Below are 26,597 nucleotides of genomic sequence, written 5' to 3'. Positions count from 1 at the left end.
TATTGGGACGATGTTCTAACCAACTGAGCTACTCTGCCAGGATCTTGTATCTAGTTCTTTATTGTTTTTGTATGTGTGCTGAAAACACCTCCCACACTGTGGCGTATTTTGTTTTACCCTCTTTATTTTGCTTTCAATGTATAGGCATTCTTTATTTCATTCTTTATTTTATGTATTTTATGTAGGTGCATGTATGTATAGATCTTCTGACTTATAGTTTTTCTGTCATATTTAAGATGTTCTTCCCTCTTCTGAAATTATGAAACTATTGTACTACATTTTTTCTAATAGTTTCACCCGAAATTAATATTTATGTATAGTGTGAAAGGAGTGATATTAAAGTTTTTGAAACTCTAGTGTGACAACCAGTTACATCTTTATACATTATGTGCTTCCCCAAATAAGCTAATAATTCTTTAAAATATATTAGTCTCTTAAATTATGTAGAAAACAAAAAGTGGCCTTATGAATAGTTCTTACAATATTAGGTTTTACAATTGCCTGTTTATTTATTTTCACTGAGGTCTTTATTTCTTCTGTTTGCTGTCAAATGTTCTTTCATTTCAACTTTTAGGATTCATTTAGCATTTCTTGCAGAGGAGGTCTAATGATAATAAACTTCCTCAGCTTTTGTTTATCTGGGAATGTGTTAATTTAGCTCTAACTTTTGAAGGATGGTTTTGTTGGGTATACTATTCTTGGTTGACAATTTTTATTCTTTTAGCAATTTGAATAAATTGGTCCACTGCCTTTTGACATCCAAAGTTTTGTTCTTGTCCCCACCCTCCCACCCTGGCAAACTCTCTTTTATTTATTTTTATTTATTTTTAATTTTTTATTGATTTTAATTTATTGTGTTTACATAGATTCTAGTGTTACCCCGAATGCATTCCCCCTCCCCTCTATTCCCCTCAACATCTCCCTTGCCCCCTCCCCATAGTGCCCTCTCCCCTTCCCTTCAGGTTTATCCCATCCTTTCATCCCCTTTCCCTCTTTCCTCTTTTCCTCTGGTCCCTTCTGATAATGTTATTGAGGATCCATCATATGTGACTAGTTGCTTCTCTCACTGCATTTATGATTCTCTTATTGTACTGGCTTTTGAAAGTTTGATTTTAATGTTTCTTGGTACAGGTCTTTTTGAGTTTGTCTTGAAGCTCACTGAGCTTCATAGATGTTTATGTTCTTGTGTTTAATTGTATTTGGGAAGTTTTCAGCCATTATTTCTTCAAACATTCTCTCTGCCTCTTTTCTCTTTATTTTCATTATGAGACTCCCACTGTGTGTATGAGAGATGGTGTGCCATAGGTCCCTTAGGCCCTGTTCACTGTTTTTTGCTCTTTTTTTCTTTCTCAGATTCTGTAGTTTCCGTTTTCATATCTTCAAGTTGGTTGAGTCTTTTTTCTTCCTCCTCAAATGTGCCTTGAATTCACTCTTGTGAAATTTTTTTCTATTTATTGTACTTTAAAGTTCAGAATTTCTTTTTAGGTTTTTCTATCTTTTTGGTTTATATTTTTAGTTTATTCATACATCATTTTCTTGACTTTTTTCATATTTCCATTTAGTTTTTATGGTATCTTTAAAGAGAGTTGTTTAAAAGTCTTTTTCTACTATATTCATTATTACTTTTTTTTATGGAGAATTTGTGTTGCTATATTATTTTCCTTTGAATGGGCTGTACTTTCTCATGTCGTTGTATATCTTGTGGGTTTTTGTTGATTGAAAGCTGACATTTCATTTTAATAATATACATATAATTTACAAAGGAAATTTTAGTTATCTCTCCTTTGAGTTCTAGCATTGTGAATTTAGCTGATTTCTTTGCATCTTCAATTGGATGACTTATAGCATCTCAAATTTAGCATGCCTAGAACAGAACAGTCTCTTCTCAAACATGCTTCTCCTGCTGTCTTCATTTTGGTAAATAGCAACTCTGTCTTTCCAGTTCCTGAGATCAGCCAATACCTTGGAGTTATCTTGGACTTTTCTCTTTCTGTTGTTCCTCATATACAGTCCATCAGCAGTGTTACTCTCTTTGTCTTTGAAATGAATCCAGCAACTCTTTCTCTGCTATCACTTTAAGATAGCTATTGTCATTTTAAGGTGTTTATTTCAGTAGTCTTATATAGTTGGTATGATAGCAAGAATGATTCTTTTCAAATGTAAGTCATATCATATCACTTTTCCAAAACCATTCAATTACTTCTCATCTTCTTCAAAGTAAAAATTTAAGTCCTTAAAATTTTCTACAAAGGCTTATAGGATGTACCCTTAACCTCTCTGATCTCCTCTCTTACTTCTCCTTCCCTAAGACATAGTGTTGCAGCTACAGTTGTCTCTTCTATACAGGGCCCTCCTTAGGACCTCTGGACATTCTGTTTCCTCCACTTGGAAAACTGTTCTCTCTGAATAGCCACATAACTTTCACCTTCCCTTTTTAAAATACTTGCTCAAATGTTTTCTTCTCAGAAAGAATGTTCTTTCCATATATAAGAGTTCCACAAAATTCCTCATCACTCTCCTATAACTTATTTTACTTCGTAATACCATCATCAGGAATGCTAAATTTTTATTATTTATTCTATTTTCCACCTCAGCATCTAGAATAAGCCTGACACATAAAAACACTGAGTGAATATTTGTTGAATTAATAGGTGAATGTATTTGTGTTTAAAGAAGAGATAAAATTTGCTTTAAAATTTTTTCATATTTTTTTAATTTAAATTTTGCTCTTGTATAAGAATACTTATATTGAGTGTATATATGTATAATTATTTATTTATTATAAAATGTCAAATAGAATGGATGACAAAAAAATAGAAGTGGAAATTAAAATTGACTTTATGCTCTTTTTTAATGATTTATTATGTGTCTATAACTTTTTTACATATTTTTAAAAATATATAGAAGGAAGCACTTTGTATTATAAAATAGTAGCAATATCTCTAAATAAAATTTTATCTATACTATATATTTAGCTATCTATAAACTTTAAAATTATTTATTTATGCCTAACCTGTGGTGGCACAGTGGATAAAGCATTGACCTGGAATGCTGAGGTTGCTGGTTCTAACCCCAGGCATGTCCAGTCAACACAAATAATGAGAAGTGGCTACTATGAGTTGATGCTTCTCACTTCTCCCCCACCTTCTATTTTTTTTTTAGACTTTTATTTATTTTTATTTTTTTTTACTTATTCATGTTGAGAGAGAAGGAGGAGGAGCAGGAAGCATCAACTCCCATATGTGCCTTGAGCAGGCAAGCCCAGGATTTCAAACTGGTGACCTCAGCATTCCAGGTTGATACTTTATTCACTGCATTAACCTCTTCTCTCTCTCTTACTCCTCTCTCTAAAATCAACAAATAAAATGTTTAAAACATTTATTTATTTATTTAGAGAGAGAGGAAAGGAGAGGGAGAGACAGACAGAGACAGAGATTGACATCGATATATTGTGCCATTTATTTATTCATTCCTTGGTTGATTCTTGTATGTGCCCTAGTGGGGATTGAACCTCAAACCATGGTATATTGGGACAATGCACTAACCAACTGAGCTACCTGGCCAGGGCAGAGATGTATTTTTGAGAGATGAGGTGAGTTTTTCAAAGGTCACACAGGTAGTAAATAGTAGAGCTAGGATTTGAATCCAGGCATCTGTTTCTGAAGTACCCACCAATAACTATCTCAGTTTCTGATGATATTCTCCTAGTTACCCTCTCGGTACACTTGTGTTTTGTGTACCACATCTAATCAGTTGCACAGTTGTATAGTTCTTTCAAGTTCATTCTTATTCTCTATTCCTGTTCAGTAGTTTTCATTACCCTTGGTTTGGGCTCTACTATAGTTTTTGAATGTGCCTCTCTGTTTCAATAACTGGGCCTAAAGTACCACTCTAATAATTTCAATCTCTGTGCAAAACCTTCCTTGACCTTCTACTGCCTGTTAAATGAAGCTTTCACATTCAAAATCTTGCATATATGCTTTCAACACACCTTTCCCGCCTTTTAGTCATGATTCTAACTTACTTTATCAAATTGAACTGTTCATTTACTAAATGAGCCATGACTTTTTTGTGTGTTTTAACCTTTCTTCCTATCATATATCAAGAATTTTGCATATCTTTCAAGGCTTGTATCAGATCTATCCAACTCCTTTAATAAAAAGCTTTCCTGATGTACTTCTCTTTCTACCTTCAATTCCCAGCAAATGAACTGGTTTCTGAATCATAACACATTTTAACTTTTGATATTTATATAATTTACATAATAAAAAATTACACATAACAGAATTCACCTTTTTTTTGAGGTAAATTCACATAGAATTCAACATCTTAGCCCTTTAAACAGTACACAGTTCAGTGGCTTTTTAGCACATTCAAAATGTACGACCATCACTACTGAATTCTGGGATTTCTTCACTCCCCTACCCCTGGAAACCTCAGACCTCTTTAGCAGTCATCACCTATCACCTTTCCACTCAGTCCTTGACCACTGATCTGCTCGCTCTCTCTATGGATGTGCCTATTTGGGACATATTATATAAATGCAGTCGTATACTATGCTGCCTTGTGTGTTAGTTTCTTTTACTTAGTATAATATTTTAAAAGCTCCTCTATTTTGTAGAATTTATCAATACTTATTCCTTGTTATGGCTGAATAATATTCTATTATTTGGCTGCATCTCATATTGTTAATTAACCATTCTTCAGTTCATGGTCATTTGAGTTGTTTCCAGTTCTGGGCTGTTATGAAGAATACTGCTATAAACAATCATGTTAGATTTTTTTTGTGTGTGAAAATATATTTTCAAGTTACTTGATATATAGTGTGTCTGTAAAGTCATTGTACACTTTTGACCAGTCACAGGAAAGCAACAAAAGATGATAGAAATGTGAAATCTGCACCATATAAAAGGAAAACTCTCCCAGTTTCATACCTATTCAGTGCAGTTCGATGTGGGCTCAAGCACAGATTTTTTTAGGGCTCCTTAGGTAACTATCCCGTACAGCCTCTACAGACTCGTCACTGACTGATGGCCTACCAGAACGGGGTTTCTCCACCAAACTGCCGGTTTCCTTCAACTGCTTATCCCACCGAGTAGTGTTATTCCTATGTGGTGGTGCTTCATTATAAATGCGCCGATATTCACGTTGCACTTTGGTCACGGATTCGAATTTAGCGAGCCACAGAACACACTGAACTTTCCTCTGTACTATCCACATCTCGACTGGCATGGCCGTGGGCTGCTCCGCTGTATACATGGTGTTACATCATCATCTGCGCATGCACACATGCTGCCACATCATCCTACAGAAAACTGGGAGGATTTCCCTTTTATCTGGTGCAGATTTCACATTTCTATCATCTTTTGTTGCTTTCCTGTGACCTGCCAAAAGTGCACCATGACTTTACGGGCACACTGTATATGTCTTTTTTATTATGTCCACTGTAGTGGGTGTAACTAAATGGACATGTGCTTGTTAGCCATTTATAGATCATCTTGGGAGAAATGTTAATTCAAGTTTATATTTTAATTGGGTTGCTTGTCTTTTTGAGTTGTGAGAATTCTTTTTATTATTCTGAAGACTATATATAGCCTTACCAGGTTCTATATAATTGGCAAATATTTTCTTACATTCTGTAGGTTTTTTCCCCATTTTTTATAGTAACTTTTGAAGCACAAAGGTTTGTAATGCCAATGAAGTACTGATTTGTCTATTTTCTCCTTTCATTCATTGCATTTGCTGTTGTTGCCATATCTAAGAAACTATTGCCTATCCCAAGATCATGAAGATTTACTGCTATGGTTACCTTTAAGAGTTTTATGGTTTCAGCTCTTAACGTTGATGTTTTTGTCTCATTTTGAATTCATTTACATATATAGTGTGATGTAGGTGTCCAAAATTATTCTTTTGGATGTAAATATCCAGTTTTCTGAGCACCATTGATTGGAAAGACTGTTTTCTTCCCGTTGAATAGTCCTGGCACTCTTGTTGAAAATCTGTCCAGCAGGATGTATGAATTTATTTCTGGACTTTCAGTTCTGTTCCTTCTGACTATATGTGCTTATTGTCAGTACTATACCTTTTTGATGGCTGTACCTTTGTGATGTGCTTTGAAATTGAGAATTATTCTTCCAACTTTATTCTTTTTTTTTTTTTAAGATTTGGCTATTTTGGGTTTCTTGCATTTCCATGTGAATTTTAGGATTACTTGTATATTTTTATAAAAGATCAACTGAAATTTTTATAGGAATTATGTTGCTTTTGTTGTTCAATTTGAAAAATACTGCCACCTTAAAAATATTGTCTTCTAGTTCTTGGCATGGATGTATTTCCATATTTTTAAAAATTTAATTGACTTTTTTAAGAGAGAGAGAGAGAGAGGAAGGGAGTGAAAGATAAAACAGAGAGGGGAAAATTCATTTGTAGTTCCAATCAGTTGTGCATTCATTGATGGCTTCCTTTATGTGCCCCGACTGGGGTTTGAACCTGCAACCTTGGTGTTTCAGGACGACACTGACTGAGCTAACCAGCCAGGGCTTCCATAGTCTTTAATTTTTCTCAGTAAAATTTTTTAGTTTTCAGCATATAAGTGTTACACTTTTTGATTAAATTTATTTTTAACTTTTTATTTCTTTCCATGCTGTTATAAACATTGTATATTTTTATATCATTAACATTTCTACTTTAATTTACTTTTATTTTTCTTTTGATATTGCTAAGCAATTATAAACTTTCACTTCTGCAGAAATCAGTAGTCTTTCAGTGGTAGGTGCTCAGTAACACTCTTGAATAGAATATAGATCTTAATGTTTCTTTAGGTATATTGGGGAGTTATTTAACAAACACTTATTGTGTATTGACTGTGTTCCAGGCAGCATAGTATAAAAAATGAAAAAAGAAAGAAAACATTATTCCTTCTTTTGAGATATTTATACTTACATGGGAGAGACTAAAATATTAGAGAATAATTGGAACATTACATTATACATTTTAGAATCAAAATATGTTAGTTTTAGGTTAATTTCATATCTTCATTTATATATATATTCAACAAATATGGAGAACTTAACTTTGTTTTAAAGAATCAGAAAATGCTAGTAGAGGAGATGACATTTGATTGCTATTGTAAAGGAGAGTAGAAGTTTCCTGAGTAGATACTAGGACATCATGAACAAAGACTAAGTCTCAAAAGGCCATGAATTTATCATAGCATTATTTATAAAAACATTAGAAATAATTTAAATGTTCAAAAGTAGGAATGAGTTATATAAATTATGGACTGTTCACACAGGAAAACCATATGCAGTCACTAAAAATCATGTAGAATATTTATGGAAGCAGAAACAATGTTCTGTTATATTGATAAATTTAAAAGAGGTCCAAAAAAGCATGATTTTTTTCTATAAATAAGGTTATATATAAATACAAAAATACTTGAAGGAACATATAGGAAAAAGGTTATAATTGTATTTTTGGAAGGAATACTTTTAATAGTCAGAAAATGACATGTTTAAAGGTTAGAACAAGGGAGTGTGATATTTTTTCATACATGGTTTTGTAAAACAGAATTTTTCTTCCTTATTCTGAAGAACAGAGTAATTCTTAAATCATATATTCTACCTTTGAGAGCAGAAAAGGCACTGAGCATCCTTGAGCATTCCTTTGTTTCTAATATAACTTGTACTTGATGTAATAATTCCCAGTGCTGCATGTACACTCCTCATAAAAATTAGGGAGTCAGGGAACGTGCAGATACTCCAGTACTTTCAGCCTTTTGTATAGTGCGTTTTCACCAATGAAATAAAAGTTGGCTTTGCATCTGATTTGCATTATTGAACAACTTTCTTTGACTTGTTGTTTGCTTTCTGATGTTCTTGTTTAATTAAAAAATTCAAATGCTTCTTTTTTTATCGCTTCTTATTCATTTTGAAATATCCCCTAATTTTTGTGAGCAGTATATTTTTTCTTGTGAATTGGTAAGCATGTACTTTAGATCGCACAGTTGTGTTTAAATCCTGTATCTGTTCATTTCTAGCACACTTTAGCCAAGTTGTCTAACTTTACTGTTCAGATCCCAGTTCACTATTTTCAGGTGTAACATGTGGTGGAAGATGGCATGGCTGTGTAGAGCAGAAAGGATACTGGTGTGATATAGACTGGGTGAAGCCAGCTGGGAGTGTGTTCTCATTGTGCTGTGCTCTCTTGACCACTGAAGAGACTGTCAGTTCATCTTAGTCTTTTCTTATCTTTATACTAAAAGGGAAGTACAGTTCCTGGATACACTAGAACACTAGAAGACAGCTAATGTTCCTGTTAGCTAAGATGTATGTGAACTGTGAGCTGTTATTTAAATGAGCTGGAGATATGACAAAGTGAAGAGGAAAAATTTTATAATAAAGCCAAGAGAGGCTACACCATGTCATGTTCTTACTTTAGTTCACTTTGATATAGCATGAATAAATTTTCTTTAAAAATCAGAGCAAGAATTTCTCTGGTTACAGAAATAGATTACTCGGACACACTCTACTAGGTTAAATATTTAAAAAAATAAATTCCTTTTGTTTACTCTTTTAAGACTTTATTGCTTGATCAGTGGTGGCACAGTAGATAGAGCGTAGACCTGGGAGAGGTCTCCTCCCAGGAGAGAAAACCTGAGGCTGCTGGCTTGAGTGCGGGCTCACCAGCTTGAGCGTGGGGTTGCTGGCATAGCATGGGATCATTGAAATGATCCCGTGGTCACTGGCTTGAAACCCAGGGTCATTGGCTTAAGCGCAAGGTCACTGGCTTGAGCAAGGAGTCACTGGCTCAGCGGGAGCCCCTCTACCAACCCCTTCCTGGGCAAGGCACATATGAGAAGCAATCAGTGAACATCTAAAATGCTGCAACTATGAGTTGATTATGCTTTTCATCTCTCTCCCTGTCTCTGTCACCCTCTCCTCCTCTTTAAAAAAAAAAAAGACTTTAGTTTTTTGTGTGTCTATGTTCATCAGTGATATTCATCTTTGCACTGTACTTGTTCACTAGCCTGAGTTAGGGAGATTACACTGACCCATCCCCTTTTAAAAAATAAATTCCGGCCCTGGCCAGTTGGCTCAGTGGTAGAGCGTCGGCCTGGCGTGCAGAAGTCCCGGGTTCGATTCCTGGCCAGGGCACACAGGAGAGGTGCCCATCTACTTCTCCACCCTTCCCCCTCTCCTTCCTCTCTGTCTCTCTCTTCCCCTCCCACAGCCAAGGCTCCACTGGAGCAAAGTTTGCCCGGGTGCTGAGGATGGCTCTGTGGCCTCTGCCTCAGGCGCTAGAATGTCTCTCATTGTGGCAGAGCGATGCCCCAAGATGGGCAGAGCGTCGCCCCCTGGTGGGCATGCCGGGTGGATCCCAGTCAGGTGCACGTGGGAGTCTGTCAGACTGCCTCCCCGTTTCCAGCTTTGGAAGAATACAAAAAAAACAAAACAAAAAAAAAACAAAAATAAATTCCCTGGAATAGTTTGTAGAAATGAGAATTACCTGTTTTTTGAAGGTTTAGTAGAATTTTCTTTTTAAAACATTTTGGGCCTGGTTTCCATTTGAGAGCTTAATATTTCATTACCATTTCAATTTATGATTTGATTATTAGTCAAATTTGTCTGTTTCTTTAGGTCAATTTTTATCATTATATTTCCTTAGAAAATTATCCATTTAATATAGGTTTTAAAATTTATTGTGGTTAAGTTGTACACAATATATTCTTAAAATTTGCTCCTTTTAAGAACCCAGCTTGTGATTTTATTGAGCATCTTGAGCCTTCCTGTCTCCTTCATTCCTGCCTTCCTTCTTTCCCTATCCCAATTTCCTGACCTTTCTCCTCCTCACACTGTTAATTTTTAACCATAATTGTTTCCATTGTACTTTTTTGGTGTTTGTTATTTTGCTTTGTTTGTTTTCTTCTTGAGTTCAAAGTTCTTTTATTCCTGAAAAAGAATTGTGAATAACAAACATGTACTTTGTTGCTGGTCATAAACTAGCTTTATCATAGGTCAACTTTGTCAAATATTAGTATACAGGCTTTTCAAAAGTTTGTGCAGCCTCACTTCCTGTTATGCCACCTCACTTTCACAAAAGACCTACGTTAGCACCTGTGTTCGCTAACTGGAAGAAATCCGGGGGTGATTTTCACTTTGATGAAAAAAAGTGAAAAGTGAGAGTAGCATTCATCATTTGCTTTGTATCTGCCACTTTAGAGGCAGCATGCACCCAGGGCAGTGAGAGTGCCCCACCAGGCTTCTTTCTTGGGAACCACACTCAGCATTTTAGCATCAAGCTCCTGGAGCCTTAAACTGTGTCTGAGTATCTGTGCTTTAGCCCAGTTTATTGTGTGTTTCTGTAAGCATGATGTGTCCTAAGGTCTCTGAAAAACCCAAGAGTGCTTAGCATAAAACTGGACATACTTAAATTTAGTACTTCGATTGCAGTGAATGAAATAAAGGCATTGGCCCTGGCCAGTTGGCTCAGTGGTAGAGCATTGGCCTAGTGTGTGGAAGTCCCAGGTTCGATTTCCAGCCAGGGCACACAGGAGAAGCACCCATCTGCTTCTCCACCCTTCCCCCTCTCCTCTCTATCTCATTCTTCCCCTCCTGCAGGCAAGGCTCCATTAGAGCAAAGTTGGCCCGGGCGCTGAGGATGGCTCCATGGCTTCTGCCTCAGGTGCTAGAATGGCTCTGGTTGCAACGGAGCAATGCCCCAGATGGGCAGAGCATCACCCCCTGGTGGGCATGCTGGGTGGATTCCGGTCGGGCGCATGCGGGAGTCTGTCTGACTGCCTCCCCGCTTCTCACTTCAGAAGAATACAAAAAAAAAAAAAAAAAGAAAAGGAAAAAAAAAGAAAAATAAAGGCATTGTCCATGTGCTGAATTTTGGGTCTGAGAACAGTAAACATTTTTTTTTTGATTAATGGTAGTTTCTTTTTTGCTTTATGCCATTTTGGCTTATAAAAAGGTTTTAAAGAAATGCTGTACTTTTGAATACTGAGGGACACCTGTATGTGCTTCTTATCTTTTATTTAGAGAAATCAATTCCATAGGTACTGTTGATATTTTATTCATTGTCAGTTACTGTATTTTTAAAATAATTAAAAAATTTTCAATTACAGTTGAATATTGGTATAATAGATATTACACTAATAATATGTTAGTTTCAGGTATAGAAACAGTGATTAGACATTCATATAACTTACTAAGTGATCACTCTAATGTGTCTAGTACCCATTTGACACCATACACAGTTAGTAACCATATTATGTTACCGTTTTTTTAATAAGTACATTTAAATTTGGAAATTTCCCCCCTAAATAGTACTTTGAACAAACTCTGTAGGTTTTGACACCTAGTGTATTATGGTTTTTTAGAGAAACTGAAACCTCAAAAAATAAAAAAATTGAAAGATAAACCATTCCTAGAAAGGACTTTTTGTTTTAAATAAAACCACATGTAGTTTTAAATTTCTGTAAATTTATTATATTTATTATACTCCTCTCTGTTGTATTATCTCCATTGTTCAGAAACAAAGATTTATTCACATTTCAGAAAATATTTTTCAATAAGAAGGAAAAATATCTCTTGCAACCTGCAAAGATGTAATCAGTTCATTTGGTTTTAGCCGCGTTTGAGGCATCATCTCTTCCTGCTGTGCTGTATGTGGTACCACCCTCTAGTGTGTAGGATGCTAAAATATTTATGTGGTTTACATTTTCTATCATCATTTGCTTACCTCAAGTTGAGAATTACTGTTTTTTATCTGATTTCATATAAATCATGAAGTTAGATTAACCTTAATGCAAGAGATAAGGTTTTAACTTAAATAAAGCATAGGAAAATATGAATTTAATTCCTATTTCTCAAGCATTCTCTACTCAAGTTACTGTGCAAGGGCCTTGGCAATGCTACTCTTGTTTTCTGTAATCAGATGTAGTTTTACCTTGATACTAAGAAAGGTGGAAAGAGGTTGTAATGTTTGACCTGAGTGTAAGAATGTTTAGGAATAATAATATAAAACAAAAATCTTAACTTTTAATTTTAAATGAAGTTATCAGAATTATAGTAAATAATACAAGCCAATATTTATTGAATGCTTTATCTGAGCCAAATATTATACTAAATACTATTTGTATATTGTCTGATTGAGTCTGTGTAGTCTCATATTAATTCCTTAACATCTCTGGTCCATTCATGTTTGTAGAAGCATGTATCAGCTATATTTTGGTACATGTCTGTGAGACTTTCAGTCATTAATAAAAGTGAATTAAACCAATGCAAGGGTTATTTTTTCTATCCTTAATGTTACTTTCAGTTTCAAGGTCAACTTGCAGATATTTCCAGTTTAAGAATAACTTATGTAGAAGTACATACGTGTATAACCATTTGAAACAAAAGTCGTGGTAATTTTATTATTCTCACTCCTACCAAAAAATTAAGTTTTCCTCAAATGAAAACAAATAAAAATGTAAGCCCTACTTTTTTTACACATTCTGTAGTAATAGTTCTGGCTCTTATACCAAAAGGTCATTTTTGTTTGAGAGGAGGATTTGAAATGAAAAGTTAAGGTAGCCTGACCAGGCAATGGTGCAGTGGATAGAACATTGGGCCTGGGAAGCAGAGGACCCAGTTTCAAACCCCCGAGGTCGCCAGCTTGAGTGCAGACTCACCAGCTTCATTGTGGAGTCACTGGCTTGAGTGTTCGGTAATAGACATGACCCCATGGTCGCTGGCTTGAGCCCAAAGGTTGCTGGCTTGAGCAAGGGGTCACTGGCTCAGCTGGAGCCCCCTGGTCAAGGCACTTATGAGAAAGCAATCAAAGAACAACTAAGGTGCTACAACAAAGAATTGATGCTTCTTATTTCTCTCCCTTCCTGCCTGTCTGTCCCTCTCTCTGTCTCTGTCTCTCTTGCTAAAAAAAAAAAAAAAAAAAAGTTTAAAGAAGTTCAGGTAGTGAGTTAATTGTGCTGTATTATCAAAGTATCTAATTTGAGATTATCCAGTCCAGAGTGAGATGTGTAAAATTGGTTGAATGATTAAAAAATATCATATGTTGGAGTCATATTATACATGTAATTTACTTTCAAGAATTTGACTGACTATACTCATAAAACAATATTGTTGACTCTGAAGCTGTCAAGGGTCTGACATGTTACTCTACTTATAAGCTAACAAGTCAGCTCACTGCAGTTAGGGACACACTAACCCTCTAACAAAAACATGAGGTCTCTAGGTCAGATCTTTTATTTACTTGTGCAGTAACTCATGTTGGTTCCCTAAGCCCCCCAGTTCTCCATAGGTGATGCATTGAGACCTAGATATACCTGAAGTGTATAGTGGAATATTGAACCACAAGAGACAAACTCTGAAATTATGCAACATATATAGGATAGCTGGCTCTGTGACTATTGCCTTTCTGGGTATGGAGAGAGAAAACTTAGCTCTGGAATGTAAGCAAATGCTGTGGGGGGAGAAGGGAAGGTCTCTATTTCATAAACACTCTGGCTCTGGGGAGAAAACTTTTCTCTCTCTGGAAGATTCTGTTTTTTAGGTTTGCTCTTTAGCCTTCCTTTAAACCTAGTACCAAAGCTGTATGCTCAGAAAGTCCTGACTGTGCAGAAATGAGAGGATGTCCATGAAACGTTTCTTGACAAGTGTATGTTCTGGAGAAAGCTTCTATAAGATGGGAGATGTGATTCTGCTGTTGCCTTTTCATCTCATTTTCTATGTATTCTTTATGCTATGGGCATCTCATTGAGCTAGGAATATTCTAGTGTCCAAAGATGAGCAAACCAGTTACTCTGGTACCATACCTAGGAAACATTGCTCTATTCCAATTCTGGAAGGAAAAATAAGACCATTAGTCTTACTAAAGTGCATGTAGGTCTCTACCTTTTTCGGAAAAAATTTGAAGTACGGTTTTGTTTTTTGTTTGTTTTTGTTTTTTGAGATAAATCCATACTGCTTTCCACAGTGGCTGTGCCAATCTGAATTTGCATCAACAGTGCACAAGGGTTCCCTTTTCTCCTCACCCTCGCCAACACTTATTGTTTATTGATTTATTGACTATAGTCATTCTGACAAGTGTGAGGTGATTATTCATTGTGGTTTTAATTTGCATTTCTCTGATGATTAGTGATTTGAACACTTTTTCATATGTAGATTGGCATCTGAATGTCCTCTGGAGAAGTGTCTATTCAGGTTCTTTGCTCAGTTTTTAATTGAATTTTTTTTGGTGTTGAGTTTTATAAGTTTTTTTGAATTTTGGATATGAACTCCTTATCAGGTGTATCATTGATGAATATGTTGTCCTGTTTAATGGGGTGTCTTTTCATCTTGTTGATGGTTTCCTTTGCTGTGCAAAAACTTTTTAGTTTCGTGTAGTACCATTTTAAAATTTATTTCCCTTTCCTGAGGAGGTATATCAGAAAAAATACTGCTACAAAAAATGTCTAACATTTTACTGCCTGTGCTTTCTTGTATAATTTATATAATTTTGAGTCTAACACTTAAGACTAATTCATTTTGAGTTTATTGTTGTGTATTGTGTAATAAAGTGTTGCAGTTTCAATTTTTGCATGTATCTGTCCAGTATTCCCAACACCATCTATTTATCTAATAGATTATCTTTACCCCATTGTATGTTCTTGCCTCCTTTTCAAATTTCAACTGACCATATGGGTGTGGGTTAATTTCTGGGGTCTCTGTTCTGTTCCATTGATCTATATGTCTGTTTTTATGCCAGTACCGTGCTGTTTTGATTACTATGGCCTTGTAATATAGTTTGATATCAGGTAGCATGATTCCTCCATTAGTAGATGAGTGAATAAAAAGCTGCAGTACATTTACACAATGCAGTACTACTCAGTGGTAAAGAGAGAGAGAAAGAGAGAGAGAGAGAGAGAGAGAGGAGAGAGAGAGAAAGAAAGAAGGAAAGAAAGAAAGAGAAAGAAAGAAAGAAAAAAAGAAAGGAAAGAAAGAAAGAAAGGAAGAAAGAAAGGAAAGAAAGAGGAAGGGAGGGAGGGAGGGAGGGAGGGAGGAAGGAATCTCATCCTTTGTGATAGCATGGATAAACCTGGATAGCATTGTGCTAAGTGAAACAAGCCAACCAGAGAAAGACAAGTACCATATGATTTCTCTCACATGTAATCTAATGATACCATATGATTTCTCTCACATGTAATCTAATGAACAAAATGAAATAACAGACAAAATAGAGACAGACTCATAGGCAGAGAGCAGGCTGACAGTTGTCTGGGGTAGGGGGGACTAGGTGGGAAAGTGCAGGAATTGAGCATAGACACAGACAACAGTGTGGTGATTGTGGGAGTAGAAGAAGTAGAGAATGATATAGGAGAGATAAATAGTGGTGGATGGAGACTTGATTTGGGGTGGTGATCACACAAATCACTGTACAGATGAATATATTATAGAATGGTGTACCTGAAACCTCTATAATTTTGTTAATTAGTGCCACCCAATAAATTCAATAAAGGGGGGAAAAGAAAGAAATTTTGAAGTGTAGTTTTGTTCGTATATTATTGATTTTTACCTTATGAGCTGAAATTAGAACTTAGTTTAGTTATTACCCACCAAAGATGTAACTGGAGTTATTCTTCCACTTGACATTCTCGACTCAGGAGTTTTAATGTAACGTTTTCACTGTTATGTATTAGGATGTTGTTGGTGAATGTGAGTGGACTACATATTGAATAATATTGTGCAACAATTATTTTTCATCTGTCTGCATCTACTATGGGCTACAGAGGTGAAGGAAACTAAACACTTCACCTAGTTGTTTACAAACACTAAAGGGATGTCACAGTGAAATTGCGTTCTTAATAGAACTAAATAAAAGATGAGTAAAAGGAGAACTCTTTCTGTGCTCCATTTGCAATCTGTATATTAGGTTTTAGTGAATGGTTTTTTCTGTGCGTGGGGTGATGTCCTTTCACTCTGATTTATGCAACTAACTTCTATGCTCCATGTAGAGAAAGGACTTCTATGAATATTTAAAGGCTGAGAAGAGTTATATATTTTTTTAATAAATTTTTATTAATGGTAATGGGATGACATTAATAAATCAGGGTACATATATTCAAAGAAAACATGTCTAGGTTATTTTGTCATCAAATTATGTTGCAAACCCCTCGCCCAAATAGATTCCAACCACACTAATTGCAGATTGGTTTCCATGGTGATAGAAAAGTGAATTCGGTATAGGAAAAAGGACCCCAAACATTGATTTCTAAGAAATGTAGAAGTATGGGACTCAGAAATGGTTTTTCATTTCTTGCAGACAAAGCATTTAGATATCGTTAAGTTGAAAAAGTAAAAATAATTTTATTATGTTCATGTCATTCTACAGGCAAAGGTAGCCTCATTGTTCATCATGGATACTTTCGGAATATGTGATTTGAGTACTGAATGAGACATTTCTATTACAGCTTGTGCATAGAATGTCTTAAAACCTAGAAACAATTTGTTCAGAATGGTTTTATTGAATACCTTGTAAGATGTTCTTTCCTCGGGGGAAACAAACAGTATATCAATAAACTTAAGAAAAATGTAATACATGTTTTAAGAGTGCTTATAGGAATTCAGAGACAAGAAAATTTATTTCTTGTGGTATTCAAGGAAGGCTTTTTTGAAGATTGACTAGATTTTGGATATGCTAAGGTAGAACCGAAGAGTATTTAGACAAGGAGAATGAGCTTAGAGAAAGGTACCTGAAAGTGAAGGGGATAATGGGTTAGGATGATAATGGGGAAACATGGTTTAGAAGATATTTGGAGAAATTCCCTTTTTCAAAGCTCTCTGAGCTTTTCTGACTTTGCATTGAAATTGGTTACTAGAAATCTGACCTGTCATGGCGAAGTGGATCAAGGGTTGATTTGGAGTGCTGAGATTGCTGGTTTGAAACCCTGGGTTGCCCCAGTCAAGGCACATACAACAAGCAGCTAATGAACAACTATAAAGTGAAGCAAGTAAACTCCTTAGGTAGGAATTGAGAAGGTATTGAGGTATTTTGAGAAAAAGATACCATGATCAATGTGTGTGGGAAATGGAGAGAGACCAGTTAGCAGACTACTAGTCATCTGTTCTGCAATTGCCTGGACCACATACCGTGAGGCCAGACATGGGAAAGTAGCAGTGGAGAGAGGAAAAGAAGAATGGGTGTGCTAGGCAAGTTTTAGGAGACAGGAAAGATTAAGGAATCAAAGGTTGAGATTAGATCTTGACCCTACCACCCAGGATGATTATTAGGTTTGTTAAATGGGCAGATGGTTACACTATTTACTTTGGGAATTAAGGAGGAAGAAGAGAATATAAGAAGAAAGATAATGAATTTAGGTTTTTTTTCCTTTCTTTTTTTCCTGAAGTGAGAAGCGGGGAGGCAGAGAGACAGACTCCTGCATGCACCTAACTGGGATCCACTCAGCAAGCCCACTAGGGGGCGATGCTCTGCCCATCTGGGGTGTTGCTCTGTTGCAACCAGAGCCATTCTAGCACCTGAGGCAGAGGCCATGGAGCCATCCTCAGCACCCGGGAAAACTTTGCTCCTCTGGAGCCTTGGCTGCAGGAGGGGAAGAGAAAGATAGAGAGAGAGGAGAGGGGGAAGGGTGGAGAAGCAGATGGGCACTTCTCCTGTGTGCCCTGGCCAGGAATTGAACCTGGGACTGCCACAAGCCGGGCTGAGCCAACTGGCCAGAGCCTTGAATTTAGTTTTGAAAATGGGTATTATATTCCAGTGACACAATGTTTCTATTCCAGTTTGTAACTCATCTTTTCACTTAGTTTATGGTGTCTTTTTCATGATAACTTTAAAATTTTTGATATAGTTAGTTTTATCAGTCTTTTGTTTTGTCCTATTCATGTTTTAGCTAAGAAATTTTTCCCTGCTCTGTGGGCATAAAGATATTTTCCAATATCTTTATTATTGTAATTATTATTTTAATTTTTTTATGTTTAAAACTTTTGATTTTCACACATGCATTTAATTCACCTGGGGTGATTGTAAGTTATCTTAGACCACCGACTAATATTAGTAGTATTTCTTCTCCCCAGTGGATTCCAAAGTCCAGTCATATATCTATACCCAAATGTGTGTGTCAGTTATCTGGCAGTCTTTTCTTGTTGTCTTTTTGCCAATATAACTGTATTTTAATTAATAGGTTTCTTTTTGCTCTTGTTTAACAGACAGCTCAAAACTTAATGGCCCAACATGACAAGCATTTTATTAGTTCATGATTCCTTGTATTGACTCAGATGGGCAGTTCTTTGTTGGTTTCCCGTGATTCTCATGCAGTTGCGGTCATGTGGTGATAGCAGCTGGGGCTGGGTGTGTGCTGCTTCACTGATCCTCATTGTGTCTTTCGGTCCACATGGTATTTCACCCTTCAGGGCCTCATGTGCTCTTTTTCCTGTAGCATGTGATGGACCTTTGGCTTGGTGCCTTGGCACCCTAAGAGTAAGCAAGCAGAACCTGTTAGATCTTTTAATCACTAGTCTTGTAAATTCAAGAACATTGTATTCTCCACATTTATTGGTTCAAACAGTCTTAAGTGTAGCATACATTTAAAAAGAAAGAGAAAAAACTCTCTACCTCTTTTTTTTTTTTTTTTTTTTGTATTTTTCTGAAGCTGAAAACGGGGAGGCAGTCAGACAGACTCCTGCATGCTCCTGACTGGGATCCACCCGGCATGCCCACCAGGGGACAACACTCCGCCCATCTGGGGCATCGCTCTGTCGCAACCAGAGCCATTCTAGCACCTGAGGCAGAGGCCACAGAGCCATCCTCAGCGCCCGGGCAAACTTTGCTCCAATGGAGCCTTGGCTGCAGAAAGGGAAGAGAGAGACAGAGAGGAAGGAGAGGGGGAGGGGTGGAGAAGCAGATGGGCGCTTCTCCTGTGTGCCCTGGCTGGGAATTGAACCCGGGACTCCCGCACACCAGGCCAACGCTCTACCACTGAGCCAACTGGCCAGGGCCACCCTCTACCTCTTGATGAGACAAACAGCAAGTTTGAAGGAAAAAAACAAGTTACTGAAATTGATAAGAATTGCATTTAATCAATAGGGTAATTGAGGGATAATTATTGCATTTACCGTACTTAATTTTCAAATCATTTTGGATTTTTTTATTTATCTTCCTTCACATCTTTCAATAATGTTTCGTGATTTTCTTTGATATTGTGCACTTTTTGTTTGGTTAATTTTAGGTATCTTAATAATTTTAATTGCTAATGTGAATGAGATATTTTTTAAAATTTTATTTTAAAAGTAGATTCTATTGATTACTGAAATGCTGGTGATATTTTCATACTAAAAATCACTTTTAAAACAGATTTATTGAGATATAACTTATAAACCACAAATTTATCATGTTATAAAGTGTATAATTTACTGCTTTTTGGTATATTCAGAATGTGTACAACTATCAGCAGAATCTAATTTGAGAACATTTTCTTCACTCCAAAATGAAACCCTGTACCCAATGACAGGCATTACTTTTCCCTCCCAGACTGATGGGTCCTTCCTTCCTCCTTGTGCATCTCTGGTAGCTACTATTCTACTTTGTGTGGATTTGCCTATTCTGGACAATTCATGTAAATGGAGTCATACAATATGCTATCTTTTGTGACTGACTTTTTTCATTTAGCTTAATGTTTTCAAGGGTAATCTAAGATATAGCATGTATCATTACTTCATTGTTTTTGTCATCAAATAATATTCCATTGTCTGGCTACACGCTGCAATTTTACACTTTTAATTTTGCATTTGAAATGTAATACTTCTGAATTTAATGTTTTCTCTGAATCTATGTACCCTAATTAATCAATGTCACCCTGTTAAAATTAATTGTCTAAACAAAAAAGGAATGTTAATTAAAAATAAAAAGAAGTTTAATACTTCTGAGAGACTTCCAGTTTGGGAAAGACAGAGTAGACTGGTAATTTTTAAAAAAAATCATGTTACATGTACAATTCAGTGACATTACCAGTCACATTCTTGTGAAAAAAATTACATGGTTTATCTCCAGAAATTTTTAATAAATACAAGGTAAGGAATACAGGATGGTTCAACATATGAAATAATCAGTGTAATATAGTACATTAACTGAATGGATTTAGAAAACCACATATTTATCTCTGTTGATACAGAAAAAGCATTTGACAAATTTAGCAACCTATTATGATAAAACCACTAAATAAATTAGGAGACTGAATATGAAAAATCCACAGCTAATATTGTATCAGTGGTGAAAAACTGAAAGCATTTTTCTTAACATCAGGAACAAGATAAGAATTCCTGCTTTCACTACTTCTAGTCAACATAGTTTTAGAAGCCCTGTGAAGAACAATTAAGCAAGAAAAATAAGCAAAAGTATCTGTTTACAAATCACATGATGTTGATGTTATATGTAGAAAATCATGAAGATTTTATAAGAAATCTCTCAGAAATAATGTAAAATTAACAATCATAGATCAGTTATGTTTCTTTTTTTTATTTAAGTGAGAGTAGGGGAGATAGATTCCCATATGCACCATGACTGGGGTCCACCTGGCAACCCTTGTTTTGGGCCAGTGCTCTGCCCATCTGGGCTGTGCTTGCAACTGAGCTATTTTTAGCACCTGAGGTGGAGGCTCAACAGAGCAATCTTTAGCACCCAGGGCCAACTCGCTCGAATCAATTGAGCCATGGCTGCAAGTGGGCAAGAAAGGGGGGGGGGGAGAGAGAGAGAGAATGGAGAGGGGGAGAGGAAGGGAGAAGCAGATGGTCGCTACCTCTCCTGTGTGCTATGATCTAGAATCAAACTGGAACTTCTACATGCCAGGTCGATGCTCTACTGCTGAACCAACCATCTAAGGCAGTGTTTCCCAACCTTTTTTGTGCCATGCCCCACCTTAACCTTTCTAAAATTTTTATGTCCCCCCCTATGTAACATACATAATTTTTAACATTAAAAAATTGATTTGTTCACTTAATAAACATAAATGATAGGTTCTAGGAAGAAATCACTATGAAATTAACAAAACACAGTAAGTAAAATTTCAAAACATATAATGAAAAACAAATTTAAATTCCAAATAATTTTAATACAGATTTTTCTATATTAATTTATTATTTTAATTTAGTGTGATCCTTGCACTTGATGCTTGCTGCACAGAGATTTTATATTAGGTTCCAATTTGGTTAACTTTAGTCTCAAGTCTCCACGTTGTGTTATATCCAGCCGATTTCTTTTTTTTACCAGTAAATCATTTACAGCACTAAATCCACATTCAGCTAAAAATGAAGATGGAAACGGTAGCAATAGTTTTCTTGCACATTTGGTTGAATTTGGGTATTTGATTTCTGTTTCCTCACAAAGCCGTGCCATCGCTCCTTTGATATTAAATAAAGCTTTAACTGATTCATCATTTTGCAATTCTGCGAGTTCTTCTTGATACTGCATATTTGATATATCAGACAAATCCACTAACATTGGCTGCATCATCCATGTTGGGAAATCAATTTGTTTTAAATCAGAAAATCTTTCTTTTAAATCAGCCGATAGAATATTCAAATGATTGACAATAACAAGTAAAGCGGTATCAGTTACTTCACATTTTTGGAGCCAATGAAACTGTTTAAAGTTTTTGTTGTGAATATGTTTCTGACATATCTCAATATTGGTAATGAAACCAAATATCTTTGCTTTTGCATCTACAAGAGTTTTATTTGTTCCTTGAAGTTGCTTATTTAATATATTTAGTTTTTCAAAGATATTGGCTAAATAACTCACAAATGCTTTACCATCTATTGTTAACAGATACTTCATTTCAGGTTTGTCGCTTAAAAAATCACTAAGAGTATAGAACAGTTCCATAAATCTTTTCAAACAGTTTCCTTTAGATAGCCATCTTACTTCAGTATGAAGTAAAAGTCTCACATGGTCTTCATTTTGTTCTTCACAAAATAGCTTGAAAAGATGCTCACATTTGGCACTAGCTTTAATAGCATTAACACACTTTATTACTGTATGTAATACTTCATTCAGAACAGGCGAGATGTTTTTAGCTACCAAGTTTTCCCTATGAATAACACAATGCACAAGAATCATTTCTGGATTCGCATCTTTCATCAATTTTAAGCAGCCATTTTTCTTGCCCATCATATTGGGAGCATCATCTGCAGCACAAGATGTTATATTTTTCATTGGTATATCATTGACATCTAAGTAGTTTTTTAGCTTATTATATATATCTTTGGAGGTAGTGGTGCTTTCTAATCTTTTACAGAACATTTCTTCAGCAAAATGTCCTTTATCAATATATCTTACGTAAGTTATCAATACTGCCTCACTGTCTCTCAAAGTTGATTCATCCATTTGCAAGGAGAATTTTCTTGTTTTCAGCTTTTCAATAAGTTATTTTTCAATATCCTCATTCATTTCGTCTATTCTTCTGCTAACAGAATTGTTATTGAGTGGCATAACTTTTACCTTTGTCATCTTTTTCAAGAACCGTTTTAAGAAATGCTGATATTGATGGTTTTATTAAATTCTCTCCTATAGTGTGATTTTCTCCAGTTTTAGCGATGAATAAAGAAATTTGATAACTAGCCTCAAGAACACGATTATTAGTTGAAGTATGAGCAGTAAATAGAGACTTTAATGTTGTTCTTTTTTCAAAATTTTTCTTTAAAGTTTTAAAGTAACTCAAATCTGAATTAATATGAGCACTATGTTTCGCCTTCAAATGCGCCTCAAGACGACCTCGTTTCATTGATTCGTTGGTCAAGCATTGCTGGCATAAAAGACAAAAAGGAATCCGCTCATCGTGAACAGAGAGTATGAACCCAAATTTTAAATATTCCTCCGAATATTGACGAGTTTTTTTCTTGCTTGCACCACTCATTTTACTATGGGCTATAATAAAAATAAGATCAATTAAAAACTAATATTAAAATATGTGTTAAAATATATTCAATGTGACATAGAGTAAATGTATACTAAAAAATCATATTTATTTAAATGTATATAACACATTTACTACACTACCACCGCAAATCAAAAGGTATCTATATTTTTTCCACTTGACAAAATTTTCTGGAAAGTTATGCTTCTAAAATTAAAATTGTCATGCATGCACTATTAATAGCCCGAATAATATTTATAAAATATTATTGCTTTCTAGCCCCGATGCAAGAAGTACTTAATAAAGAGTTTAATATTGATAAAAATAAAATAAAATACTTACCAATTATATCTATACAATATATATATGTATATTTACTAAATCAACGAGCTTGTACAACAGTTTTGACTGACACTTATTTCAAATTAACACCAACTGAATGATGTGAAACACTACAGAAGTTGCGATGGGCCAATTAGGTGAGAATAACTGTGTTGTTTAGCGAGTTTTTAAAAACGTCTGGGGTTCCCCGTGGCAGACGGCACGCTCCGCGGTGAACCCAGGACGAAGTTTACTTGACGACGCCAATCACTCAGTTGATATTTTAGTCTTGTCAAACGAAATTATACTTAATAATTATTTACCTCAATTATTTAAGAATTGCATTTTTTGTTAAATTTGGCACCGATATCTAGCATTGCATTTAAATGGCCCCGGGGCGAAAGAGTTAAAGTCGTGTCGAGTCCATTTTCAAATTGCCCCCCTTAACTATCTAATTGCCCCCCTGTGGGGCGTGGGCCCCACGTTGGGAAACACCGATCTAGGGCCTATCAGTTATGTTTCTATACACTAACAAGGAACAATCTGAAAAAGGATTTTTTTTTTTTTCTGTGTGTGACAGAAACAGAGAGAGAGACATAGAGAGAGAGAGACAGATAGGAACAGACAGACAGGAAGGGAGAAAGATGAGAAGCATCAATTCTTTGTTGTGGCTCCTTAGCTGTTCATTGATTGCTTTTTCATATGTGCCTTGACTGGCTTGCTCAAGCCAGCAACCTTGGGCTTCAAGCCAGTGGCCTTTGGGCTCAAGCCAGAGACCATGGGGTCATGTCTATGATCCCATGCTCAAGCCAGCAACCCCAAGCTCAAGCTGTTGAGCCTGCACTCAAGCCGGCTGAGCCTGTGCTCAAGCTGGTGACTTTGGGATTTCGAACCTGGGTCCTCTGCGTCTTAGTCCGATGCTCTATCCACTGCACCACCGTCTGGTCAGGGTCAGGCAGGTATAAATATATTTTGATTATGGTGTATGATCTTATTAATGTGCTGTTGATTTCATTTGCCAGTATTTTGTTGAGAATTTTGGTATTCATGATAACCAGGGATATTGGCCTGTAATTTTCTTTTTTTGTAGTTTCCTTGTCTGACTTGAGTATGAGGGTTATGCTGGGTTCGAAAACAAGTTTGTGAGTGTTCTCTTCATTGTTATGGAAGAGTTTGCCAATGATTGGTGTTAATTCATCTTTAAATACTTGGTAAACATCAGTACTGAATTTATTAGTGGGGAGACCATTTCTTGTTTGGGAGGTTTTTGAATATTGATTCAATTTTCTTGTTATTTGTTCAAAGTTTCTATTTCTTTTTTTTTTTTTTTTTTTTTTTTATTTTTTTTTTCATCTTTCTGAAGCTGGAAACAGGGAGAGACAGTCAGACAGACTCCCGCATGCGCCCGACCGGGATCCACCTGGCACGCCCACCAGGGGCGACGCTCTGCCCACCAGGGGGCGATGCTCTGCCCCTCCGGGGCGTCGCCATGTCGCGACCAGAGCCACTCTAGCGCCTGAGGAAGAGGCCACAGAGCCATCCCCAGCACCTGGGCCATCTTTGCTCCAATGGAGCCTTGGCTGCGGGAGGGGAAGAGAGAGACAGAGAGGAAAGCGCGGCGGAGGGGTGGAGAAGCAAATGGGCGCTTCTCCTGTGTGCCCTGGCCAGGAATCGAACCCGGGTCCTCCGCACGCTAGGCCGACGCTCTACCGCTGAGCCAACCGGCCAGGGCTCAAAGTTTCTATTTCTTTATGATTCAGTCTTGAAAGTTTATATGTTTCTATTAATATATTCATTTTGACTAGATTATCAAATTTGTTGAAGTATAATTGTTCAAATTATTTTTATAATCCATTGTATTTTTTTGGTATCAACTATAATTTTTCCTTTTTCATTTATAATTTTGAGTCTTGTCCTTTTTTCTGAATTTAGTTTAGCTAAAATTCTGTAAATGTTTATCTTTTCAAAAAACCAACTCTTAGTTTTATTGAATTTTTGTTTTTTTAGTCTCATATTTCTGCTTTGATTTTTTTTTTTTTTTTTTTTTTCTTTATCATTTTTCTGAAGCTGGAAACGGGGAGAGACAGTCAGACAGACTCCTGCATGCGCCCGACCGGGATCCACCCGGCACGCCCACCAGGGGCGATGCTCTGCCCACCAGGGGGCGATGCTCTGCCCATCCTGGGCGTCGCCATATTGCGACCAGAGCCACTCTAGCGCCTGAGGCAGAGGCCACAGAACCATCCCCAGCGCCCGGGCCATCTTTGCTCCAATGGAGCCTTGGCTGCGGGAGGGGAAGAGAGAGACAGAGAGGAAAGCGCGGCGGAGGGGTGGAGAAGCAAATGGGCGCTTCTCCTATGTGCCCTGGCCGGGAATCGAACCCGGGTCCTCCGCACGCTAGGCCGACGCTCTACCGCTGAGCCAACCGGCCAGGGCCTCTGCTTTGATTTTTGTTATTTCTTTTCTTCCACTAACATTAGGTTTAGTGCACCTTTTTCTAGTTCTTTGCAGTGTCAAAATAGGTTGTTTATTTGAGATTTTATTTCTTAGTGGAAGAATTTATTGCTATACACTTCTCTCTTAGAACTGTTTTTGCAGCAGCCCAAATGAATTGGTATGTTGTGTTTCCATTTTGTTTTTTTCTAGATATTTTTTTATTTTCCTTTGATTTCTTGTTTGATCCATTATAGTGTTTAATTTCCACATATTTGTGAATTTCTTAGTTTTTCTATTACTAATTCTAGTTTCATACCATTGTGGTTAGAAAATATACCTAGTATGGTTTCAGTCTTCTTAAATTTCCTAAGCCTGTTTTGTGACCTGACATGTGATCTATGTAGAGAATGTTGCACGTGCATTTGAGAAGCACATGCATTGTGCTGTTGCTGGATGGAGTGTTTTGTATATGTCTGCTAGGTCGTTTTCATCTGTAGCAGCAGTTTTCAACTGGTGTGCCTCAAGAATGTTTTAAACTATGCGATACCTGACTAGTCAGCGGCACTGAACTCTTTTCCCTTAGATTGTTAAATTAAAAAATGACAACAGCCAACACAACAATAGCTATCCTGTGTGAAAGAATCAAAATTATACCTATTTTTTGGTCAGACTGGCAAAAAACATATATTTGTGGTAATGCAGAATTTTAGTAAGTAGTGTTTTTTAAGTCATTTTTATTTTACAATTGACGTACAATTTTATATTACTTTCAGATGTATACTCAGTGGTTAGACATTTATATAACTTACTCAGTGACCATCCTGAGCAGTCACGTACCCATCTGACACCACAAGTAGTATTGCAGTACTATTGACTGTATTCCCTCCCTGTGCTTTACATGCTCATTACTATTTTGTAACAACCAATATGT

At 36.3% G+C, this 26,597-nt stretch overlaps 1 protein-coding gene across 4 annotated transcripts in view; it reads left to right on the top strand.

Moving 5' to 3' along the window:
• ARHGAP32 (Rho GTPase activating protein 32) overlaps positions 1 to 26,597 on the top strand; it is a 394,792-nt gene that overhangs the window by 221,597 nt on the left and 146,598 nt on the right. The window lies entirely within an intron of this gene.

This window comes from Saccopteryx bilineata, chromosome 2, assembly GCF_036850765.1.
Source record: "Saccopteryx bilineata isolate mSacBil1 chromosome 2, mSacBil1_pri_phased_curated, whole genome shotgun sequence".
NCBI classification, from domain to species: Eukaryota; Metazoa; Chordata; class Mammalia; order Chiroptera; family Emballonuridae; genus Saccopteryx; species Saccopteryx bilineata.
This window is presented reverse-complemented; position numbering and strand designations above follow the sequence as displayed.